At 50.5% G+C, this 25,993-nt stretch overlaps 2 protein-coding genes across 6 annotated transcripts in view; one reads left to right on the top strand and one right to left on the bottom strand.

Annotated features, from left to right (window-relative positions):
• Positions 1 to 24,845, bottom strand: part of TMEM184B (transmembrane protein 184B) — a 55,717-nt gene extending 30,872 nt beyond the window's left edge. For both annotated transcript variants that reach the window (XM_050806231.1, XM_050806232.1), the window contains exon 1: positions 24,697 to 24,845. The gene's annotated coding sequence lies outside the window, so the exon portion shown is untranslated. The remainder of the gene's footprint in view (positions 1 to 24,696) is intronic.
• Positions 1 to 25,993, top strand: part of CBY1 (chibby family member 1, beta catenin antagonist) — a 628,117-nt gene that overhangs the window by 238,735 nt on the left and 363,389 nt on the right. The window lies entirely within an intron of this gene.

The following is a 25,993-nucleotide window of genomic DNA, read 5'->3' as shown; positions in this document are numbered from 1 at the left end:
AAGTCCAAGAATAGCTCCTGTAAGTATGGTTGCAAAACTGAAAACCAGCGCCAGAAATATTTCTTGAAAAAGACTTGGGTTGTAAACCATCATCTTTGTCTATCATCTCAAATTAAATGAATAGACATGGGGAATTGTGGGGGGACCAGAGGAAGTACAAATACGCCTAAATCTTCACCTTCCAAGCAAGGTGCGGGGGGATGTCGAAGGCTGTTTTGTTCATGACTAAGGGCAGTGTTGAGAAGCCTCCAGCTTGGACTCCCAGGCAGAGGGGCAACCCCAGGGAGCAGACCCGAGCCAGGGCTGGGATCTGGGTGAAGGCTGCAGGCCAGCTTCCTCCTGCGGCTCTGCTCACTCACATGCACATGTCCACCTGGCGTTCAGGGCCCCTTCACGTTCTTCATGTAGGTTGTTTATTTCACAAGAGGAAATGCACCCAGAGATGTGGGTGACTTACCCCCAAATCAGAGCCGGGACTCAAAGCCAGGTCCTATCAACACATTGTCTCCCCACCTCCTACAAAGTGGGGGGACCTAGCTGAGCCACCCCTCCTGCTCCAGAGCCTCCTAACAAGACATGGCCATGCCCATCCTCCCACAGCCTCCAGACTCTTCTAGCAGGAGGCAGGCAGGTCCCCCAGGGCGGAGGAGAAGCCACCATGGCTGGGAGTGTTTCCGCAGCCCAACTCATGCTGGCCACGTTTCTGCACCGGGGCCAATTCATCAACAACGTATTTTACTCTTGGGCAACCCCAGTGGTTTACAAAGCATTTCCCCAAACATTATCTCATGTATTTTCTCAAGGCAACTTTGAAGTAAGTAACATTATCTCCATCTTAGAGATGAGGAAAACGATGCAGAACTTGGTTTTATAGCCACCCAGGGTGGCAACGATTCAAGGGTTTTCATAATTCCCCAAAATACTTAAAGCAATATTCTGGCTTATAGACGCATGGTCCCCAACACTCAAGACAGCAGGTGCAGGCAGCTGCTTGAAGGCCCAGAGCTCACCTTGTTCCCTGGACCCAAGGCAGCAGACGGAGGCTGTCAAATGTACTCCCAAGCCAGTGACCACAAGGCCAGACTCTGCAAACTGTTCAGTGTGTTGGGGCTGGGGCAGGGTGGGCACTGGGATCTGACCCTTTCACACTTTGTATAGGCACTGACTGGGAAGCTGCCTGCCCAGATCCCACAGGCAAGCAGGATGTTCACCTGGCATAGCCTGTGGACCTTGGGGAAGCACGCACAATGCCGTCTGATGCAGCCTCTTTACTCCCGTGGGCAAAGGGGTGGGGAATGACTCCATCCATGTCTCCCCTTTTCCAATGCAGTCCACGCAAACAGATGAGTCTCAGAATTTCAGCTGCTCTGACAGGACCCCATTATCTTGTTTTTATTGTTTTGTTTTGTTTTTTTTGAGACAGAGTCTTGCTCTGTTGCTCAGGCTGGAGTGCAATGGCATGATCACAGCTAACTGCAGCCTTGACCTCCCTAGGCCCAAGTGATCCTCCCACCTCAGTCTCCCAAGCAGCTGGGACCACAGGCATGTGCCACCATGCCCAACAATTTTTTTTTTTTTTTGAGACAGGGCTTTGCTCTGTTGCCCAGGCTGGAGTACAGTGGTGTGATCTTAGCTCACTGCAACCTCTGCCTCCTGGGGTCAAGCCATCCTCCCACCTCAGCCTCCCAAGTAGCTGGGACTACAGGTGTGAGCCACCATGCCCGGCTAATTTTTGTTATTTTTTTGTAGAGACGGGGTTTTACGACATTACTCATGCTGGTCTCGAGCTCCTGGACTCAAATGATCCTGCCATCTTGGCCTCCCAAAGTGCTGGGATTACAGGCATAAGCCACCACAACTGTCTCCCATTATTTCCCTAATTGACCAAGTGTTAAACTTCTGCCAGGAACATGACAGAGGGCCCTAAGGGAAGATGCTGAAATCATCTTTTTAACAAGTCCTGAGGCCTCTGGACTCCATGCTAGGCACCGACACACCCAGCCCCAGCCTTTAAGGTGCTCCATGCTGCTCTTCGTGCCTGCTCTACGCCACAGGCAGGAGTGACCTGGAGGCCTCTTCCCCTTGCACTGCTGAGAGGTGAGTGCCCAGCACTACAGGAGCCTAGAGCAAGCATCGGGCTTGGCCAGGCTGGGGAGGGGGTCAGGGAAGGCTTCCACCTGGTGGGGACATAACCAGGCTTATGCTTTGAGTCACCCAACAGGACTCCCACTAGATTCCACCACGTGCAACCTGCGTGGTTACTTCTCTCTGAGCCTCAGTTTCTCCATTATAACATTTCAGGGGAACTACATAATTGACAAGGGACAGTTTCAGGTTACAGAAGTCCCATTAATAAATGGAGACAGGCCGGGCGCGGTGGCTCAAGCCTGTAATCCTAGCACTTTGGGAGGCCGAGACGGGTGGATCACGAGGTCAGATCGAGACCATCCTGGCTAACATGGTGAAACCCCGTCTCTACTAAAAAAAAAATACAAAAAAACTAGCCGGGCGAGGTGGCGGGCGCCTGTAGTCCCAGCTACTCCGGAGGCTGAGGCAGGAGAATGGCTTGAACCCGGGAGGCGGAGCTTGCAGTGAGCTGAGATCCGGTCACTGCGCTCCAGCCTGGGCGACAGAGCGAGACTCCATCTCAATAAATAAATAAATAAATAAATAGAGACAGTGCCCAGCAAGGTGCCTCACACCTGTAATCCCAGCACTTTGGGAGGCCGAGGCCAGTGGATCATGAGGTCAGGAGATCAAGACCAACTTGGCTAACACGGTGAAACCCCATCTCTGTTAATACAAAAAATTGGCCGGGTGTGGTGGCGGGCGCCTGTAGTCCCAGCTACTGGGGAGGCTGAGGCAGGAGAATCGCGTGAACCCAGGAGGCAGAGCTTGCAGTGAGCCGAGATGGCGTTGCTGCACTCTAGCCTAGGTGACAGAGCCAGACTCCGTCTCAAAAATAAGTAAATAAAAATAATAATAATGATAAAAATAAAACATTGGTTGGGTGCGGTGGCAAACACCTGTAATCTCAGCACTTTGGGAGGCCAAGGTGGGTGGATCACTTGAGGCCAGGAGTTCGAGACCAGCCAGGGCAACATAGCAAAACCCCGTCTCTACTAAACATATAAAAATTAGCCAGACATAGTGGCACGTGCCTGTAATCCCCAGCTACTTGGGAGGTTGAGGCGGGAGAATCACTTGAACCTGGGAGGTGGAGGTTGCAGTGAGCCAAGATCGCACCACTGCACTCCAGCCTGAGCAACAGAGCAAGACTCCATCTCAAAAATAAATAAATAAATAAATAATAAACCTTAACCTAAACCCTTACACATATACAAAAATTAACTCAAAATAAATCACAGATTTAAATGCAAAATGTAAAACTCTAAACCTTTTAGAAGACAGGAGAAACTATTTGAAACCTAGAGATGGCCAAGTGTTCTTAGACTTGACACCAAAAGCATGATCCATAAAACGAAAAAAAATCGATAAACTGGAATATAAGAAAAGTAAAAACTTGGCCGGGCGCGGTGGCTCAAGCCTGTAATCCCAGCACTTTGGGAGGCCGAGACGGGCGGATCACGAGGTCAGGAGATCGAGACCATCCTGGTTAACACGGTGAAACCCCGTCTCTACTAAAAAATACAAAAAACTAGCCGGCCGAGGTGGCGGACGCCTGTAGTCCCAGCTACTTGGGAGGCGGAGGCAGGAGAATGGCGTGAACCCGGGAGGCGGAGCTTGCAGTGAGCTGAGATCCGGCCACTGCACTCCAGCCTGGGTGACAGCGCGAGACTCCGTCTCAAAAAAAAAAAAAAAAAAAAAAAAAAAAGTAAAAACTTTTGCACTATGAATAAACAAGGCACAGAGTGGAAGAATATATTTGCAAGTCACAGATCTGGTAAATGACTAGCGTTGGAAATGTATCAAGAATGCTCAAGGCCGGGCGCGGTGGCTCAAGCCTGTAATCCCAGCACTTTGGGAGGCTGAGACAGATGGATCACGAGGTCAGGAGATCGAGACCATCCTGGCTAACACAGTGAAACCCCATCTCTACTAAAAAATACAAAAAACTAGCCGGGCGAGGTGGCGGGCGCCTGTAGTCCCAGCTACTCAGGAGGCTGAGGCAGGAGAATGGCATAAACCCGGGAGGCGGAGCTTGCAGTGAGCTGAGATCCGGCCACTGCACCCCAGCCTGGGCAACAAAGCAAGACTCCGTCTCAAAAAAAAAAAAAAAAAAAAAGAATGCTCAAAAAGCTCCAGGGGCCAGGCACGGTGGTTCACACCTGTAATCCCAGCACTTTGGAAGGCCAAGGTGGACAGATCACCGGAGCTCAGGAGATCGAGAACAGCCTGGCCAACATGGTGAAACCCTGTCTCTACTAAAAATAAAAAAATTAGCTAGGCATGGTGGCGGGCGTCTGTAATCCCAGCTACTCAGGAGGCTGAGGCAGCAGAATCACTTGAACTGGGGAGGCAGAGGTTGCGGTGAGCCGAGATCATGCCATTGCACTCCAGCCCCTAGGGGACAGAGCGAGACTCTGTCTCAAAAAAAAAAAAACAAAAACAAAACAAAACAAAGAAGCACCATGGTAAAAAGAAAACCAAACAATCCCACTTGAAAACAGTCAAAAGATACAGACAGACATCTCAGTAAAGAAGAGATACACAGTAAATCAGCACATGAGGCCGGGTGCAGTGGCTCACACCTGTAATCCCAAAACTTTGAGGGGCTGAGACAAGTGGATCAATTGAGGCCAGGAGTTCAAGACCAGTCTGGCCAACATGGCAAAACCCTGTCTCTACTAAAAATACAAGAATTAGCTGGGTATGGTGGTACACGTCTGTAATCCCAGCTACTCGGGAAGCTGAGGCAGAATAATTGCTTGAACCTGGGAGGTGGATGTTGCAGTGAGCTGAGATTGCGCCACTGCAATCCAGCCTGGGCGACAGAGCGAGACTCCATCTCAAAAAAAAAAAAGAAGGCCGGGCACAGTGGCTCACGCCTGTAATCCCAGCACTTTGGGAGGCCGAGGCGGGTGAATCACGAGATCAGGAGATGGAGACTATCCTGGCTAACATAGTGAAACCCCGTCTCTACTAAAAATACGAAAAGAAATTAGCCGGGTGCGGTGGCAGGCGCCTGTAGTTCCAGCTACTTGGGAGGCTGAGGCAGGAGAATGGCGTGAACCTGGGAGGCAGAGCTTGCAGTGAGTGGAGATGGCGCCACTGCACTCCAGCCTGGGCGACAGAGCGAGACTCCCATCGCAAAAAAAGAGAGTTAAACATCATTAGCCATTAAGGAAATGCAAACTGAAAAACTGAAAACACCTCACATCCCATACCTGGGTACCAAAAAATATATATCATATACCTATAAAACAAAAAATACTGACAATATCAAATGCTGACAAGGATGCAGAGAAACCTGGTCTCCCAAACATTGCTGGTGGGAAGATAAAATGGTAAATGGTACAGCCACCATGGAAAACAAGTAGTTTGGCAGTTTCTTTTTTTTTTTTTTTTTTTTTTTGAGACACAGCCTTGCTCTGTCGCCCAGGCTAGAGTGCAGTGGCGCCATCTCGGCTCACTGCAACCTCTACTTCCCAGGTTCAAGCACTTCTCTGCCTCAGTCTCCTGAGTAGCTGGGATTACAGGTGCCCGCCACCACGGCCAGCTTATTTTTTTTGTATTTTTAGTAGTGATGGGGTTTCACCATCTTGGCCAGGCTGGTCTTGAACTCCTGACCTTGTGATCCATCCGCCTCAGCCTCCCAAAGTGCTGGGATTACAGGCGTGAGCCACCACACCCGACCCCGGCAGTTTCTTATAAAACTAACATGCATTTACTACACAACCCAGTAATCACTGTGGACATTTATTCTATAGGAATGAAAACGTATATTCACACAAAAACCTGTACACAAATGTTCACGGCAGCCATATTTGGAATCATCAAAACCTGGAAAGAACCCATGTCCTTCAACAGGCAAAGGGTTAAACAAACTCTGGTACATCCAGAGCATGGAACAGCACCCAGCAAGAAAAAAAGAACAAATGACTGACACACCCAAGTGATCTAGATGGATCTCAGGGCATTACATTTTGTGAAACCAGCCAATCTCAAAAGGTCGCGCACTGCATGATCCATTTACGTAACATTCTCAAAATGACAAAGCTATAAAGATGGAGCATGGTGTAGTAGTTGGCAGAGGACAGTGACGATGATGGGTGGGGGATGTGCGAATTTAAAGGGGTAACAAGGGAGTTCCTTCCAGGTGATGAAATAGTTTGTATCTTGATGGTGGTGGTGGTTACACGAATCTGCATGTGATAAAACTGAATAGAACTACACATACACCCTACATGAAAAACACAGAAAACTGAATGAATAAGGTCTGTACTTCAGTTAATAATACTGTTGGGCTGGGTATGGTGGCTCACACCTGTAATCCTAGCATTTTGGGAGGCCAAGGTGGGTGGATCATCTGAGGTGGGGAGTTTGAGACCAGCTTGACCAACATGGAGAAACCCCGTCTCTACTAAAAATACAAAAATTTGCCCAGGGGACCTTTTTGTTTTGTTTTGTTTTGTTTTTTGGATTTGGGGTCTCACTCTGTCACCCAGACTGGAGTGCAGTGGCACGATTTTCAACTCACTGCAACCTCCGCCTCCTGGGTTCAAGCAATTCTCCTGCCTCAGCCTCCCAAGTAGCTGGGACTACAGGCACCCGCCACCATGCCCGGCTAATTTTTGTATTTTTAGTAGAGATGGGGTTTCACCTTATTGGCCAGGCTGGTCCCTTGGACAGGGTGGTCTCAAACTCCTGACCTCATGATCCTCCCACCTCAGCCTCCCAAAGTGCTGGGATTACAAGCGTGAGCCACCATGCCCAGCCAACAAATCTTATTGATCACTTTTCTACAAGATAACCAATAAATCTCTGATACAGACTGAGTCCCTCCCCATCTTACTACAGATTTCACAGAAAAATCTGTTTTCTATTGTCTAAAGTTTTTTATTATGGAAAATTTCAAACATACAAAGCTGGAACAAATAATGTAATGAATTTTTCCACTTCTCTGTTACCGAGCTTTAACGGTTAGCAACATTGCACAATCTTGTTGCATCTTTCCCTGTCCCCCAGATGTAATGTTAAATACTTCGGTATGCATCTGTACTTGATAAAGACTTTTTAAACTATTTTGAAATAATCGTAGGCTCACAGGAAATTGCAAAAATAGAATCTAGGGTCCTGTATGCCCTTCACCCAGCTTCCTCAAAGGGTGACGTCTAGTCTAGCTGTAGTACAGTATCAAAGCCCGGAAGTGGACATTAATAGTTTTTTTTTTTTTTTTTTTTTTGAGATGGAGTTTTGCTCTTGTTGCCCAGGCTGGAGTGCAATGGCGCAATCTTGGCTCACGGCGACCTCCACCTCTGAGATTCAAGCGATTCTTCTGCCTCAGCCTCCCGAGTAGCTGGGATTACTGGCACGCACCAAAACAACATGTCTGTCACTGATTTTAAAAAGAAAAAAAAATTCTCTCATAGCTGAACTCCTAAAAAACTACGTAACAATTTTCTAGTCCATTAAAAATTATCCAAAGCATTTCAGTGGGTTTTGGACTCGCTTGTTAAGAATTTTAAAATAAAATACCTTCCATTTCGTTTACAAAAACATGTGATTGGCATCAGGGAGGATGGAAATGTACTGGCCAAATTTCAACAAATCCTTTGCATACTCAGTGGACGGGATGGAAAAATGAGTAACCCGATTTAGAAAGAAAGCCAAGGATGTGTCTGTTCCGTGTGCAGCTTCCTGTCCCAGACAGGATCTTTTGCAGGGAAAGCAGCCATTAAAACCCAGTCTCTAAACAAGCTGAACGTGAAGCCAGACCTTCCAAACGCTCTCTCACTGAGCACAAAAGTGCGCACCCCAAAAAATGACCCTGTGTATGAACTCAGGAGGTTTTTGTACCATCAACAAAGTAAAAATTTTATTACATCTTTAGCTTGGCCTTTGGTTTCTGTTTTTGGTGTAGGTTTTATCACGTACACAGTGAAACAGTAAAGTAATACATATGTATACTTATTGTAACATACACTTATAATTACACCAATATCCACATATTGGGATGCATGCTCAAGAGGTTTTGTTCCGGTTTCTTTTTTACTGACAGGGCTGTGTGATCCCAAGGAAGTTTGGAGAGCAGTGCTGTAGTGATGGGCGAAGGTCCAAGGCTTCCTAATGGCTGCTGCTATTCCCCTCTCCTCTGCAATCTCTCTGCCTCTCCGCCCTTCCCCAGACAAGGCCCCCTGGCTCAGTTCCAGGCTGCAGATCAGACAGAAAATAAAGTCAAGGACCCCTTCCTCCCCCACATACAGCCTACCTGCCAGTGAATGCAGTCTCCACACCTGTCTCTCATTCACACGCCACCCAGCAGGTGGCAAAGAGGCCAAGCCACGTAGTCTGCGCTTTGTCCCAGGCTCTGAGATAGGGAACTGAGTTGGAACCTCAGTGCTGTCACCTGAGCTGGGCCTCAGACAGGTGACTGGACATCTCTCACTATCTTTCTTGGGGAGAAGAGTCCAGATGCACTGTCCTGTAGCTAAGGCTTTCGGACTAAATGGATTTAAAAATTTACAATTTTTCCAATTTTTTTTTTTTTTTTTTAGAATAAGTCTCGCTCTGTCACCCAGGCTGGAGTGCAGAGGAACAATCTCGGCTCACTGCAACCTCCGCCTCCCAGATTCAAGCGATTCTCCTGCCTCAGCCTTCCTAGTAGCTGGGATTACAGGCATGAGCCACCATGCCTGGCTAATTTTTGTATTTTTAGTAGAGATGGGGGGTTTCACCATGTTGGCAGGGCTAGTCTTGAACTCCTGACCTCAAGTGATCCACCCACCTCAGTCTCCCAAAGTGCTGGGATTATAGGCATGAGCCACCGTGTCCGGCCGAATTTTTCAGATTTTAGAAAGGATTATGCTGCTAGACACAGTGACACTCCTGGAAGGGTGGCTGCAGCATCCCAAAAGCAAACATACAGTACTTTCATAGGAAAACATACTGTTAGTCACCCTAGGTAAGATATTTTTAGGCCGGGCGTGGTGGCTCAAGCCTGTAATCCCAGCACTTTGGGAGGCCGAGACGGGTGGATCACGAGGTCAGGAGATCGAGACCATCCTGGCTAACCCGGTGAAACCTCGTCTCTACTTAAAAAAATACAAAAAACTAGCCGGGCGAGGTGGCGGGCGCCTGTAGTCCCAGCTACTCGGGAGGCTGAGGCAGGAGAACGGCGTGAACCCGGGAGGCGGAGCTTGCAGTGAGCTGAGATCCGGCCATTGCACTCCAGCCTGGACGACAGAGCGAGACTCCGTCTCAAAAAAAAAAAAAAAGATATTTTTAAAGGCCATAATTAGTATCACATCAATTCAGGTCAGATTTTTGCAGCAGAAATTAGTCTGCTGCAGACTTAGGAAGAACCTTTGGGACTTCTGAGCGTTCTGGATTCTAGAACAGCAGAGAAGGGGATGTGGGCCTGGACTGTCCTCCAGAACTGTAGGGAGGCTGATGAGGAAGCAGACATCGAGTGTGGTTTATTTTTATGCTTATTTTCAACTGTAATGATATCCCTCCTCCCAAGCTGAAATCCACTGAGAATGTGGCAGGAGCTGGCCGTGGGACCCAAAGTCTCACTTCTCCCAAGACTGCCCCACCTCCCTCCTCTTCCAGGAAAGACGTCTTCCGCTGGCCCCCCATCAGAGACATCCTCCTTTCTCCGATCAGCTACGCAGCTATGTCATCACTGAACTTGGCCACCTGCCTTGGAGTTTATTTCAGGAGCATCGCACCATCTCACCCAGATTCTACCGTCAGAGTCACTTTAACTCATGTTTGAGGGACACCTTACTGCTGCTATCCCCTCCGCCCATGGATTTTATTATGCGCTGTGTGGTGGGCTGCAGAATAATCCCCCAAAGATGCTGACATCCTAACCCCCAGAGCCTGTGAACATGCTACCTTACATGGCAAAAGGGACTTTGCAGAAGTGACTGAGTTAAGGGTCCTGAAATAAGAGATTATCCTGAATAATCTGGGTGGGCCCATGTCATCACAAGGGTCCTCGTAGGAGGAACACAGGAGACAGCGAGCGAGAAGAGGGCAGTGTGACACAGGAAGCAGAGAGAAGAGAGTGGAGGCTGCTACGCTGCTGCCCTTGCAGATGGCAGAAGGGACCACAAGCCACAGATGCAGGTGGCTTCTAGGAGCTGGAAAAGGCAGGGAAATAATTCTCCCCCAGAGCCTCCAGAAGGAGCACAGCCCTGCCAACACCTCGATTTTAGCCCAGTGAAACATATTCTGGACCTCTGACCTCTAAAACTGTAAGATAATTAATGTGTGTGTATGTGCGTTTTATTGGTTTTTCTTATTGTAAGTAATCTATAATCTGTGTTTGTTTTGTTTCGTTTTTGAGAGGGAGTCTCACTCTGTGGCCCAGGCTGGAGTGCAGTGATGCAATCTCGGCTCACTGCAACCTCCGCCTCCCAGGTTTAAGCGCTTCTCCCGCCTCAGCCTCCAGAGCAGCTGGGGTTACAGGTGCCTGCCACTACACCTAATTTTTTTTCTTTGTTTTTTAGACAGAGTCTCACTCTGTCACCCAGGCTGGAGTGCAGTGGCACGATCCTGGCTCACTGCAACCTCCACCTCCCAGGTTCAAGCGATTCTCCTGCCTGAGCCTCCCGAGTAACTGGGACTACAGGCGTGTGCCACCACGCCCCGCTAATTTTTGTATTCTTAGTAGAGACAGGGTTTCACCATATTGGTCAGGCTGATCTTGAACTCTTGACCTCGTGATCCGCCCACCTCAGCCTCCCAAAGTGCTGGGATTACAGGCGTGAGCCACCATACCCGGCCAAACACCTGGCTAATTTTTTATATTTTTGGTAGAGACAGGGTTTCATTATGTTGGCCAGGCTGGTCTCGAACTCCTGACCTCAAGTGATCCACCCACCTCAGCCTCCCAAAATGCTGGGATTACAGATGTGAGCCACCACACATAGCCTAATTTGTGTTTTAAGTCACTAAGTTTCTGGTAATTTGTTGCAGCAGCAAGCAGCTTGCAGACGCAAAACAGAGGTTTGAAAGGCTGAAGTCATTTGCCCATAATCACCTGACAAATGGTTCTTCCGACTGCGCTGCCATGCTATGAAATCCGCAGAACTCTAGAGCCAGACCACCTAGACCTGATCTTCAGCTCTGCCACTGGCTAGCTTTGTGTCCATGGGCAAGTTACACAACCTCTCCTTGCTTCAGCTTCCTCATCTATAAAATGGGGATGCAGCCATACCTGCCTCTGAGAGCGCGGGACGGAATAATGAGTGAATGCAGGCAGCACTGACAAGGTCTGGCACCATGTGGCGTCAGCTGCTATCGTCCTCCCACTTCCTCCTTCGGCCAGCCTGGGATTTTATGCTCCCAACAGTCTCTGGGACCCAGGTCCTGTCACTGGGTATTTGCTCTCTTTAAATCTTCTGAGGTCATATTTTTCATTCATTAGTTTCAGATCCAAATCCTTTAGAGCTGCAGCCACGAAGTGCTCACTCAGGCAGCTGCCACCCACGGACCAAGCTAAACTGGCAATGCGTTCACATATACATCCCTGGAATATTCATGCAGCCTAGGAGGGCCTTTGTTCTTATTTAAAATAGATGGAGAAACTTCCATCTTACCATAACTCACTGGTTGGAGTCGGTCTTGAGTGCTGTTCATCTGAACTGACCACTCTGCTCCTACTCCAGCCGCCTGGGAATGACAACGGGACTGAGAGCCGGCCCTCCTGCCTTTGGGGGTTGCCTGGGCTCTCTGGGCTTCTGGGCGGCTGCCTTGTGGGGGGAAGGCTGATCCACATCAGAGCAGGTCAGCAACCCACAGTCTGGCCCTTCTCCAGAGGGGATTAGAGGGAAAGAGCGGCCACTGGCCTGGCAGTTCTGCCTGGTGAGCCTTTTGAAAAGGATCACATGCCCTCACAAGGGGTCAGGGGTCCACAGCTCTCCTTCCGTCTCCCCTTCAATCAACACACACAAGCTGAGGCCACTCTAGCAGTTCCACATTTCTCCCCCTTCTCCTGGGGCCAAGTTCCCAGGAATCTCTCAACCAGGAAAGAAAAATCATCCAATCATGTACGCATCTGTCACTTGGGTGGGGGTGCAGAAATAAAGGGGAACAACAAAGAAATCCAAAGTCCCTCGGCAAGGGCTTACTCAATTCAGCCTTGTAATTAGGTCCTTTTCTTTAGTACATACCAGTCCTAATTTTGATGATCTCAGTTTTCTCTCAAATTGAGAACAACAGACCAACACTCAGCCTCTTTAGCTAGACTTTTGAGCCCCTCTACATGTGACCACCTTCCCAGCCAGCTGAAATCCCACTGGGCACTGAGCAGATGGGTCCCCTGCAGATTCAGCATCCTGAGCCCCAACAGTCCTACCACCCCATGGGAGCAGGCTAAGCCAGGACCCCTGCACCTGCTCTGTCCCTGTAAGCAAGAAGCCCGGCTCCAGTCAGGACACCCTGGATTTCTCATCCCAACCTGAATTTCATTCATGCAAATACATACAGAGTCAGGTAAGCCTTCAACCCACCCTGGGTGTATACCCAGCAATGAGTGCACATGCCCCCAAAGACAAGAATGAATTTCACCAAACAGGCTGGACATAACCCAATGCCTGTCCGCAGGAGAACGAATAAATAGTGGTATATTTGGTGAACTCCTACACAGCAGAGAAAAAACCAAAGGGTCACTACAGGCAACCTGGATGATCTGACAGTGCTGAGGGAAGGCAGCCAGACACCGAGGAGTCCGTTCTGTACACTCCGTGTGTGGGAGGCCCAAACAGGCAGCGGCACCACGCAAAAGTGCCGAGGTGTGAGTGGTGACTACCGAGGGAGGGCGGGTGGCCAGGAGGGGGCCCCAGGGAGCTTCCTCGGGTGCAGGAACCATTGTGTGGCTTGATCTGGGCAGTTTACACAGGTATTTACAGATGTGAAAATCCATCAAGCTGTACATCCAAGATTTGTATACTTTACTATAGTCAGTTAAACCTCCGCTAAAAAGTTTTAAAACATACAGAAATACCTTTGAGCACCTTTTATGTGCTAAGTCCAAAGGGTATCTCAAAGACTCTGATCCTTTAAGAGCTTACAGTCTAGAGGGGAAGAAAAATACATGCAAATAACAACACAAAGTTGTCCATGGCCAGTGGGACAGGTAATAGGAATAGGTTAAGGGTATTGGTATTACTTGTGATTTGGGGCAGGTGGCAGAATAAATTGATTAAATACAGGAGTTACAGGCACACCTTTACCTGTGTCCAGATTCCACTGCTGGAGGTATGACCTAGACAAAGTATTTGCTCTGCTTCCTGATCTGTAAGACGGAATCAGAGTTGCCATGTGTCAAGGGTTCTCCTTGTCAAGGGTTCTTCCTTGTCAGGATGCAAGGAAGGAATTGCACACAGCACACAGCCCAGGGCCTTGGCCTCAAGACACGTGACTATTGCATTCCTGCTTCGAGACTGGGCCTGCCTGGCGCCAGGCACTGGGGTACATTCACAGATGTCAAACAGGCCCTGACCCCCAAACTTCCAATCCCACCACGAAGAGGGTGGCTACACATTCACTCACTCAGCATACATCTAGCAAATCAGGGCCTATGAGCATTACAAGACTTTGCCCAAAAGGAACCCAGAGCCCAGTGAGGAATCAGATACCTAAGACACAATGTAAAAATGCCCAAGTGCCAGCAGAGAGAAACAGACACAGAAGCCAGGGAGGTCAGAGGGCAGTACAGAGGTGGAAACTAAGCTGGCCCTTGAAAGTCACACAGGAACTGCGCACGTGGAAACTGCTTTGGAGGGAAAGGCAGCCAGAGGAAACTGCGTGAGGAAAGGCACAGCGGCAGGGAGATAAGGGGGCAGACAGAGGAAAGGGTGACAGGCCAAGTACAGCTCAAGAAGAGGCCCAGTAAAGGGGGGCCGGGACATCTAAGACTGAGTTAAACTGTATTTTGCTGTCAGTGGGGAAGTCCCCAAAGGTTTCAGAAATCATCATGTGAGCCGATCAGAGCAAGGGTTGAAAACGAGGCCGGGCGCGGTAGCTCACGCCTGTAATCCCAGCACTTCGGGAGGCCGAGGTGGGTAGATCACAAGATCAGATCAAGACCATCATGGCTAACAAGGTGAAATCTCTTCTCTACTAACAATATAAAAAATTAGCCAGGCGTGGCAGCGTGCGCCAGTAGTCCCAGCTGCTAGGGAGGCTGAGGCAGGAGAACGGCGTGAACCCGGGAGGTGGAGCTTGCAGTGAGCCGAGATCACACCACTGCACTCCAGCCTGGGCAACAGAGTAAGACTCCATTAAAAAAAAAAAAAGAAAGAAAGAAAATGACAAAGTCAGCCAACGGCAGTGTGTCCAAGGGGCCCAGAGAGTGGCTCCGTCTCTCCAAGGCTGGGACTGGGGGTCGTATTCACCAAGCAACACCTAAGCCCTAACACTCAGCCCCTTTGTGAGAAGCAAGCATATATTTTTTGATTTGTGGTCTGGGGCCTGAGTGAGGCTCCTGTCCTTGAGAAGTAGTCAGAGCCTTGACCTTCCTACGCTGGGCAGGAGGCAAGGTTACAGTCCTTATGTTTTTATTTATTTTATTTTGAGACAGAGTCTCACTCTGTAGCCCAGGCTGGAGTACAATGGCATAATCTTGGCTCACTGTAAACTCGGCCTCTGGAGTTCACCTGATTCTCCTGCCTCAGCCTCTGGAGCAGCTGGGATTACAGGTGTGTACCACCATGTCTGGCTAATTTGTGTATTTTTAGTGGAGATGGGGCTTCATCATGTTGGCCAGGCTCGTCTTGAACCCCTGACCTCAAGGGATCCTCCAACATCGGCCTCCCAAAGTGCTGGGATTACAGGTGTGAGCCACCGCACCTGGCCTATTTTAATTTCTTGGAAAGGCCTACATTCACCTGCTTCAGCAATCAAAAGGTACATGGGATCTCCAGCAAATAAGCAACCTCCTGGCACCAGCCGCCCCTCCAGAGGCATCACAATCACTGACTTCCTGTGTCTGCCCAGAGACCCCCTGGGCATAGACAAGTAAAGACACTTTTGATTCCCTTCCCTTTTACACTGATGGCAGCTCCAAGACACACCGCCCAGACCTGCTTCTTCCCTCGGCAATCCACCTTGGTGATCCATCTGGCACAGTGCGTGGAGCCTCCATCTTATTCATCACGGCCACACGGTATCCCAAGTTTGGACGGGCCACAGTTTGTTCATGGCTCCCCGCAAATGAACATTTAAGGTGCCGCCAATCTTTTGCTATTACAAATAAGGCAACAATGACTAATCTTGCAAATAAATCATTTTGCACATGTGTTAATGCATCTGTAAGATAAATTCTGAGAGGTAGAGCTGCTGGTGAAAGTGTCGAAACATCTGTAATTTTGGAAAACATTGCCAGAGAGGCACAGTACATTTAAATTGTTCATCCAAGAAATGAGCCTCAATGTTGGGGGAAATATAGACAATATGTAGGTTTCTGTTTGTTTTTTGAGATGCAGTCTGGCTCTGTGTCCCAGGCTGAAGTGCAGTGATGCAATCTCAGCTCACTGCAACCTTTGCCTCCCAAGTTCAAGCGATTCTTCTGCCTCAGCCTCCCAAGTAGCTGGGATTACAGGCACATGTCCCCACACTGGGCTAATTTTTGTATTTTTAGTAGAGACGAGGTTTCACCATGTTGGCCAGGCTAGTCTCGAACTCCTGACCTCAAGTTACCTGCCCACCTCGGCCTCCCAAAGTGCTGGGATTACAGGCGTGAGCCACCATGACCAGCCAATACATAGTTTAAAGTTGTCCATGTGAAGAAACGGTAGAGAAAGGCTGTTTTCAACAAATGGAGCTCTGGGTAGGGAGACGGTGCTGAACCCACACCAGCCCCAACTCACTTGGTGCTCTGGTCCACATGCTTGCACTTCCCAGCTGTCAGTAAAAGGCTAGGCCCACTTGGTCCCTTGATCCTTCTCAGGGCTCTGATGTCCTGGTCCCAGGGCAGGTGGAAGTGTGAACGGTGACCTGAGCCACTATGACAAGCAGCCATAATTGACTTCCCCAGGTGCCCTACCAGAGGAGGAACAGGCAGGCCAGGCGGAAGGGGGTGGGGGTGCAGAGCCCAAGAGGGCCAAGTGCTTCCAGTCTAACCATTCCAAATGAGTGGTGAGCACTTCCTGCCACATCCCCTGCACAAGCTGCTGGGGACACCACAGCCATGCAAGACCCCACTCCCATTCCATGACATTCACTTGACTGGCTCTGCTCCTGGGTCCATCACAGATCTGTTACATAACTCTTATGCCCAACAGCCATCGCCACCTAAGCATCAAGCCAGGCAGTCGAGGAGATGGAGGCGGGTCTCTGGAAGGCACACTGAGTGTCAAGTGAGGACAGCCGAGTCTATACAGAAGCAAGGCAGGCCTTTCTCCCACTTCCACAAATCTGGCCCAACTACTGCAAACTGGGAATAGAAGGAAAGGTCTTCTGCCTCCAGCCAAGCAGGGGATACCTCTTAGCAAACCAAAGGCAGTGTCTGAAAGAACCTTGTCAACTCATCTCCCAGCCCAAGCCCTGCTCCCACTGACTGAGACGGCCAGGCACTCTAGTAAATCAAATCATGCTTACATGCTCTGAGGTTACTGTCATTAAAATTCTTCTAACCAACGCATCCCACATCCACCTTTCTTCTCAAAGCAAATATGTATTGTTTTGGAAAATCTACATTTTCCCACATCCTATTTATTTAAACTCCATTGATAAATTTGTGTATACATGCACTTCTTCCTCCTGGAGGTGAGGCTAGGACCCTACATGTTCTGGGAAGGGGTCACGAGACCTCTGCTCCTTGAGTTACCTGCCTGTCTCATTCCTCTGTGTGTGCTCAAGGTGGTCCCACTCCCTGCAAAGCCCTCCTGCACTTCACCTGCCAACCTCCACTGTCCAATGAGCCTCAGTCCAACTGCCCTTGCTCCAGAGAGCACTGGCTCCTCAGCTCACCCCCACGCAGAGCCAACTGCTGCCTCCGGGAAACCCCATGGTTTTAACCTGAAGTTTTATTCATGTGCTTTCCGGGTCTAAGCAGCAATCCAATACACTGGGCTTCCCAGTGGGGCTGCAAGCTCCCCAAGGGCGGGTCTGTGTTGAGGGCAGCTACTCAGCAGGAAGGGCCCAGGACTCAAAACCAGAAAGCACCTGGGGGGGTGCTTCCTCCCCCAGGATCTTAGACAATTCACCCCTCTGAGCCTCAGTCTCTCCATCTATAAAATAGGTGCAATAATTTCAAGGTTTCAGGGCAGTTAAAAGGATTACATAAAACCATATATTTGAAATATAATTTGCAAAGCCCCACAAATTCCAATGAGAATAATATGATTAGCACGTTAATATTAACTAATGTCCTCACACATACCCTTCACCAATATCTATCATTGTGCCTCGTAGGCACCCAAACTGATTGCTGATGGGATCCCAGATTCACTGCTCATTCTGGATGAAACAAAAACCACAGGTACTAGAGATGGAGACCAGGAGGCTCTGCCAGTAGCTACAGCGGGGCCATGGGGTTAGTTATTTTCTCTCAGAGCTTTTCGGTAAATGATGACCCAAAGGGCTTTGGGGAACAGCCCTGCTGAGTGGAGTGGAGGTTCTCAGTCACTTGCCAGCAGGACTGGGCCCCCCTGGGTGCAGGCAGTCCACAGGGGTTAGAGCAGGAGATAAATAAAGGTACCAAGCTCCACACACATCCCTTGGAGTAGGGGGGCTAACTGATCTGAAAATCCCTTTGAAGGTAACAGAGGCAGTAACTTCCGGAGGTCTCACTGCACCCCCTCTGTTGGGGAGGGGGACCATCTGGGACTGCCCGTGAGCACAAGTAAAGGGCCTCCGGATCCTGGCTTCCCAGCGTGGAGGCTGGAGTCTTCAGGAGATCACCAAACATTTTAGGTTGGGAAAGAAGCAACAGGCACACATGCTTCCGTTTCTCCTTCCATCTTCATGATCGTGTGACCTGCCCTACCTCCAAACCACAACCTTGGGAGCTAAAGGCATTCTAACTGAGGACTTCATCAGAGCCTGTGAGGTGAGGAGACAGGGTACGAATAGTGCCCCTTGCCTTAGGAGGAGTGAAGCTCAAAGAGGGCAAGTGGCTTGCCCAAGGTCACAGCTAGGTTTCCTGACTCGATTCAGTGCCCTGTTCACCACTCCTGCAATGGTGCCATCCAGCTAAAAAAGGTTGAAGACCTCCTCTTTCCTGCAGAAAATCTGAAACAAAGCACGAGGGCTGTTTTAGAACTTCTCTGATTCTTTTCTATCTATAGCTACCTTTCAAATGCTATGGGTAAATATTTATAACTCAGTGTTAAGCAAACAATGAGATAACGCATGTTTATGCCTAGAAAGAACATCTGCCCAGCCGGGTTCGGTGGCTCACGCCTGTAATCCCAGCACTTTGGGAGGCCGAGATGAGCGGATCACGAGGTCAGGAGATGGAGACCATCCTGGCTAACACGGTGAAACCCCGTCTCTACTAAAAAATACAAAAAAAACTAGCCAGGCGTGGTGGCGGGCGCCTGTAGTCCCAGCTACTCGGGAGGCTGAGGCAGGAGAATGGTGTGAACCTGGGAAGCGGAGCTTGCAGTGAGGCGAGATCCAGCCACTGCACCCCAGCCTGGGCGACAGAGCGAGACTCCGTCTCAAAAAAAAAAAAAAAGAACATCTGCCCAAACTTGAACCATGATTACTTCTTGATTTGGAAATTTGGGGTAATTTTTATTCTTATCCCCAATCTTTTCTGTGTTTCAAGTTTACTATAATCAACAAGTACTACTTCTAATCTCAGAGAAGCCTATTGTTTTTCAAAGGTACAACACAGAATAATGTGGCAAACTTTTCACCAAATATTCACTTAGTGGGATGTGACTTTGTAAAACATGGTTGAGCTGGAAGTGACGCACATTCAGCACAAAGACTTTCTGGGTGGATCATCCCCCTGTGGTTTCCACCCCAGAGAAGGAAAAGGAGGTGTCCACCAAGCTTCCTGTCTCCCATCACAGGCCTAAGATCTCCCACACCAGCCAGCCAGACTCAAGGCTGTTTAGTGAGCACCGCTGGCACCTGGAATAAACAATCCTGTTCTAATCACCCCTAATATCTGTCTTTTTTTTCTTTTTTCTTTTTAGATGGAATCTCGCTCTGTCACCCAGGCTGAAGTGCAATGGCATAGTCTCAGCTCACTGCAACCTCCGCCTCCCAGATTCAAGCAATTCTTCTGTCTCAGCCTCCCAAGTAGCTGGGACTGTAGGCATGTGCCACCACACCTGACTGATTTTGTATTTTTAGCAGAGATGGGGTTTCACCATGTTGGCCAGGCTGGTCTCCAATTCCTGAGCTCAAGTGATCCGCCCACCTCGGCCTCCCAAAGTGCTGGGATTACAGGCATGAGCCACCACACCCAGCCATATCCATCATTTTTCAAGAATAATTATAGCTTTATCCTGAGTGGCAGTGCCACGAACCCATCCAACCATTCATTTGTTTAATCAAAAACTACTTCATACCTACTCTACGCATTTCGCCAGACACTGAGCCATGATTAACCTAAGACTGGAAAAGTTACCAACCAGAAGCCACGCACCATCCTTCTACGCCGTACCCGGGCATAGGGCTTCAGCCATGCTAAAACAGCAGCAAACAGACACGTGAACAAATGCTATCTGAGTGTCCGGCCTAATTCCAGTTCTCAGCTGCCTCTGCATTTAGATTTATCCTCTCCAGTCCTGAGGACAAGCAGTTTGGGAATGAGTGCCTGGTAAGAATGCTGGCGAAGGCCGGGCACGGTGGTTCACGCCTGTAATCCCATCACTTTGGGAGGCCAAGGTAGGTGGATCACAAGGTCAGGAGTTCGAGACCAGCTTGGCTAACATGGTGAAACCCCATCTCCACTAAAAATACAAAAATTAGCCAGGCGTGATGGTGGGTGCCTGCAATCCCCGCTACTTGGGAGGCTGAGGCACGAGAATTGCCCAGAAGGCGGAGGTTGCAGTGAGCCAAGATCTCGCCATTGCACTCCAGCCTGGGAGACAGAGGGAGACCCTGCCTGAAAAAAAAAAAAAAGAATTCTGGTGGACTTAGACGCATTGTTAGTACCTGCACCATGTGCTTTTCCACAGAGGTGGAGGCGATGGGGAGGGAATGAGAAATCTACAAATTGGGTGACCCTTTAATTCATCTCTCCGTGGCCCCCTCCCACTCTACTTCTTCCTATTTCTCTCCTCTCTGAGGCTGAGAAGATCATATTCAGCAAACATTTATTTCAGGTCTACTAGGTGCTGAGTCTCAGTGTCAAACAACTTCATAGACGTGAACTCAGATCTCTGCTTTGCATGCACTCTTCTTTCTGCCTGGAACCCACTTCTTCCTCCACCTTAACACACATCACATCACCTCACCAGACAAGTGCCCGCCCAGGTGACAATGGCCTAATGTTCCCTCAGAGCCCCCAGGACAATCATAATGGCTTGTGTGTCTGATTTCTCTCTACCCAGCTGCACTTGGCTCCTAAGGAAGGCTCCCCACAGCCTGGCACACAGACCTGCGATGCCTCCTTCTCAAATAAATGAATGGGCCTATAAGGTCATAATAAAAGCATGTCCTGCGTGCCAGGTACACATGAGCTCCATGCAGACACTGGTCATGCCAGCCACATGACGGCCACACTGTTATTACTCCCATCTTACAGATGAAGGAAAGTGTACCATTTGTCCCCTATTTTGAAACCTGGTAAGCATCTTGCCCAAGGCCACAAGGCTAACAACCACAGATTTAAACTGCATCTCCCAATTCTCTCTCCAGGTCACCAGGACTGCTCAGCGCATTACCTCCCTCTCTCCCTCCTCCTCTCATGCTCCTAGGGACCATTTCTTTTCTTTTTTTTAAAAGACAGAGTCTCGCTCTGTCACCCACCAGGCTGGAGTGTAGTGGTGCCATCTTAGCTCACTGCAACCTCCGCCTCCCAGGTTCAAGTGATTCTCCTGCCTTAACCTCCCAAATAGCTGGGACTATAGGCGTGTGCCACCATGCCTGACTAATTGTTTTAGTAAAGACAGGGTTTCACTGTGTTGGCCAGGCTGGTTCTCAAAATCCTGACCTCAGGCAATCCGCCCACCTTGGCCTCCCAAAGTGCTGGGATTACAGGTGTGAGCCACCACACCCAGCCTAAGACTCTGTCTTAAAAAAAAAAAAAAAAAAAGTTCCAGCTGACCAAGCATGGTTGTTCACACCTATAATCTCAGCACTTTAGAAGGCCAAGGTGGGAGGATCTCCTGGGCCCAGGAGGTAGAAGCTGCAGCAAGCTATGATAGCACCACTGCACTCCAACCTGGGCAACACAAAGAGGCTCCATCTCAAACAAAAAAAGTTCCAGCTCAAAGGAGCCAGATCCCAGCAGGCAAGAGGTCAGCAGTAGGGCAGACACCATTACAACAGTGGGCTCCAGAGCCTGCCCTGGGTCACACAGGGTCTTCAAGACCAGAAGCTGCTAGAAGACAAGAGAAAGGCATCGGGGTCTAACAGTGATGCCAGGGGCTGTAGGAAAGCCAACGGGACAGACGCCTGGTCTTCCAGAAGTTCTCTGCAGGAATGAAGGAGGGATGAGAAGAGATGGTAATACCGCCCCGTAACACGTGGCTGAGCATGTCACAACCTTCCAGAAACTTTCAAGGCCTCCCTGTTGACTACATCAGGATCAAGTTCAAACTCCTTGGCGGGGCCTCCAAAGAGTCTGTGTCTTTAGGACACAGACCCAACACAGCCACAAGTAGTTCAATCCTCTGCGTCTGAGAGGTGAGGCAGCTCAGACCTCCACATCTGCCCGGAGTTCCCTCTAAATGGAATGTCCTCCTTCTCCTTCACAGGTCGAGCACCCCTCATCCTTCAGGGCCAAGATGACTTCCAGCACCCCAGGGTTACAGGGGAGGAGCATGGGCTCTGAGGTCAGACCTACTCGTTCAAAACTCAGCTGTTCCACCCTCTGCTGCCTCCCCTACAAAATGCAGACGGTGACGGCCCCCATCTCATTGGGTGGTAGGAAAATTAAATACAGTAATTCATGAAAGCGCTTTGAACTGTGCCTGGCACACAGTAAGTGCTCAATAAACGGACTGTTGTTCCTATTGTCCTCTGGGCCCCTTTAGGGCCCTCTGTTTCCACCACAAGTAGGGCACTGTCTTGCACATATTTGTTACACATCGGGCTCCCTCTGCCAACCACCTTTTAGAGGGCTGCTCCCAGCACAGTGCAGGGCAGCATGGTCCTCCGTGAGTGCTTACTCCCTGGGGCTGCAGCGCCTGGGGCAGACCCCACACAGAGCTCTCCCAGGGGCCCAGCTATTGGCCTCCCAGAACTCCCACACCAAATCCGCAGTCTACAGGCCCAGAGCTGTGACTCGGTTTCAAAACAATAAAAGGCTGTACCCTGCCTTGCCGGGGCTGTTTCCACTCCAGGGAATTTACAGAGAGAAATGAGCACAGCAGGGACTGGAAATAGCACTGAGCCCTTCTCGGGGTGAGAGACTGGGCAGGCCAGCCAGAGACCAGGAGCAAAACCTCTAAGACAGAGAGGGAGAAAACGACCTCCGGACAGAAGCCCCAGCTCACAGAACTCGGCCAACAGGAATGAACTAGGACAAGTGGCTCACTCACCCTTCTGCCTCGAAGCTCTTCTTTCCACTTGGTTGGAGAAATTCAGAAGGGGCTCCTTGCATAACCCACCACCACCGTGGGTGCAACAAATAAGACATCCAGAATCCACTGCACGAAGGCTTTTGGGGTAATTCACAGCGCCTTCTCCACCCACACTAGCTACTGGAGCCTCGTATCTGGACTGGGGTCACTAAATCAGTGTCCATCTTCCCAGCAGACTGGGAGCCCCTAGAAGGCAGGCACCAGGTCCCACTGACCATCACAACGCTATGCCCCAGCACAGTGCCTGGCACATAGATGCTCAGTAAGTTGCAAGATAAGATCTGGCAGCAAGAGAGAGTTCCTGGTTCAAGGATGATTCCATCCAGGCTTGCCACTGATCATGGAGAAGAGCGTCATGAATTCCCTCTGGGCCTCAGTTTACCACATCCACAAATAGGGACAACAACCGTTCCTTACTCACACAGCTGCTGTGCAAATTAACACAGGAAAATATACGTGGAAAGCACAAAAGCCTCAGATGAACGCCAGTCATCCTTCAGGCTTCAGCACAACCGTCTGTCTCCTTATGAGAGAGTCTCCTGTGGCCACGATCCTCCTTCCTGGGCACTAAACCTGCCCCTGTACTCCTTCTACTCCTTTGTTTGGTATTTTTCACATCACTGTGATCACCTGTTTCCAAGTCTGATTCCCCCACGCTTGAGAGCTCCTTGATAGCTTGGGCATCAATTCCAGGTGCGCACACATACCTGGCTGCTGGGGCCCTCTCACCCCAGCGTCCCAGGTCCCAACTCTGATACGCACAGCACCCTAGACAAGGTTCCGAGGTGCAGAGCCTAGGGATCCTACCAAGGAAGCTGAATAGGGACATGCAAAGGACACTGTAGGCATAACGTGTCAACGAAGTCACACCTCTGAGACCTGCGCTGCCTCTGCAGGTGCAGGTGAGCTTGTTTGCCTGGCTGACTCTGCAGCGCAGGGCCTCCAGGGCACAGATTGCTGCTTCTTTCCTTACAAAAGCACCAGCAGTCAGATAAATAATATATGGCCTTCACCTCACCACAGGTATCAGGCATGCAAACACCTGCTTTGCCCCAAAATGCCCTGGAAGGGAGGGAGGAGTAAAATATCTGGCCTTATACAACACCCCCAGAGGGGATATGTATTGGGAATCCATGCCCAACCCCCAGCCTAACTGCCTTGCTTTGGCCTGGAGCCACCCAGCACTGGAGGTAAGTGGATCCAAGCGAGGTACCAAGGGTGTGCCCGGGAAGGAAATGTACAATCCACGGGAAGGATACAGACACCCAAAACCAGTCTTTGGTTGGTCCCAGTTGGAGGCAAACATCTTTCGAGCCCCAGGTCCCAGTAGATCGCCTTCCAAACCTGAGTATCTGTGTGCCGGGCGTGTACACCCTCCACTCACGACGCAGCCCCGAAGGCCCCCCGCCGACCACCCTCCCAGGTCACTGCCACCCGCACAGGTCACGGACGCCTCCCCCACTCACTCGGCCGTGCCAGGCGCCAGCACACCCACCTAGGAGCACACAATCCCTCTTGCAAAGCGCCTGTCCATCCGCCTCCCTCTCCCGGGGCCACCCCCCGGGCAGGTCCGATTACACTCCAGGCGCTGCCCTCGCCACGTTGGCGTGGAAAGGGAGCGGGCACACCCACGGGCGACCTTGCGGGGAGGAGGGGAGGCACGGGTTGGGAGACAGATGCCCCCTCCCTCCGCGGCCGCGCCGGCCTCCTTAGTGCCCTCCCCGCCCGGGCGCCGGCGGCCGAAGCCGGGCGTCCCTCGCGCGGGCCTCTCCGAAACAAGCAGCCCCCCGCGCTTGGGAGTCGCAGTTCCCCCTTGGGGCTCCCGGGCGAGACCGGCCAGACAGGATACCTCAGGAGCCCATGGCGGTGGCGGCGTGTGCGGACGACGCGCGGCGGCCGGGCTCTGCGAGCGGGGCGGGCGGTAGGCGCCCCAGCCCTGGACTCTCCGCCACCGCCGGCGCGTCCCGGGCCCAGTGGTGTGCTGCCGCGGCGCGCATGCGCACTGGGCTCGCCGCCGGGGAGGGCGGGGCGGCGAACGCGGCTGAGATCACTGCCTGGGCCTTAAAGGGGCCGCGCCGCGAACCCCAGCCGGCCGCCCCGCGGGTTGGGGCGCGACCCGCATCCTCCTGCCACTCACAAAACCAACTACGACTGGCCCCCAACCTCGAGAACTTTCTGGGCTGCGATCTCTGTCCCTGACCCTCGCTGGTGCTTCACTTCTCTTAACCCTAATTTCCTCCATTTGAGCCTGTTTTGAAGATGAAACGAAATACAATGGCTATTTGTTGAGTGAAGGATGCGTGTGGAATTGTGGAATGAACGTGGACCGAGTGTTGTGTGCAATTAGGCCAGATGAAATTGCAAACCACTGAAAGAGGCTTTTTCTTCCCACCCCACTTAGCAGCGATTCTTTCTTGCCCCATCTGGCTCTAGGCTGCCGAACTAGCAAAAGTCTTCAGACAGGGTTCAAGCCGCCTAGCCCATTTCCGTTTGCTAGGTCCAGACATCACCTAGGTTAATTGAACCAGATAAAATGCAATTATGTTCTGGCATTGATGTGCTCAAGATCCCCAAATGTATTTGTGTCTCCAGACTCCTCCCCTGAACTGTCTGCTCAACACTTCTTTCTTGGAGGTCCAGCAGGCATCTCAAAGTCAACGTGTCTGCAGCTGAGCCAACTGCACTTCCACACACACAACCCTGCTCCCTCTCAGCCTTGCCTTCATCAGCTGTTGACAATTCCATCCTTCCAGTCCCCAGGCCAGAACTCAGAGTCAGCTGTGAATGCCCCGCTTTTGCTGGCTCTACCTGCAAAATAGATCTAGACTCTGACGTCTGCCACTCCACCTCCAGTGCTACCACCCTGGTCCAGTATCTGCACAGGATTATTGCAAAGTTCTGCTAACCCATCTCCCTTGTTCCAACCCGGCCCTCTGATCCACCCTGTCAATTCAGGGCTGAGGGAGATTCTTTTAAAATCTGCCAGGCACGGTGGCTCACGCCTGTAATCCCAGCACTTTGTGAGGTCGGGTGGATCATTTAAGTCCAGGAGTTAGAGACCAGCCTGGCCAACAATTAGCTGGGTGTAGTGGTGCATGCCCGTAGTCCCAGCTACTCGGGAGGTTGAGGCATGACAACTGCTTGAA

The sequence above is a fragment of the Macaca thibetana genome, chromosome 10 (assembly GCF_024542745.1).
Source record: "Macaca thibetana thibetana isolate TM-01 chromosome 10, ASM2454274v1, whole genome shotgun sequence".
NCBI classification, from domain to species: domain Eukaryota; kingdom Metazoa; phylum Chordata; class Mammalia; order Primates; family Cercopithecidae; genus Macaca; species Macaca thibetana.
Note: the sequence above shows the minus strand (reverse complement) of the source record. Positions and strands in the feature narration are given on the sequence as shown.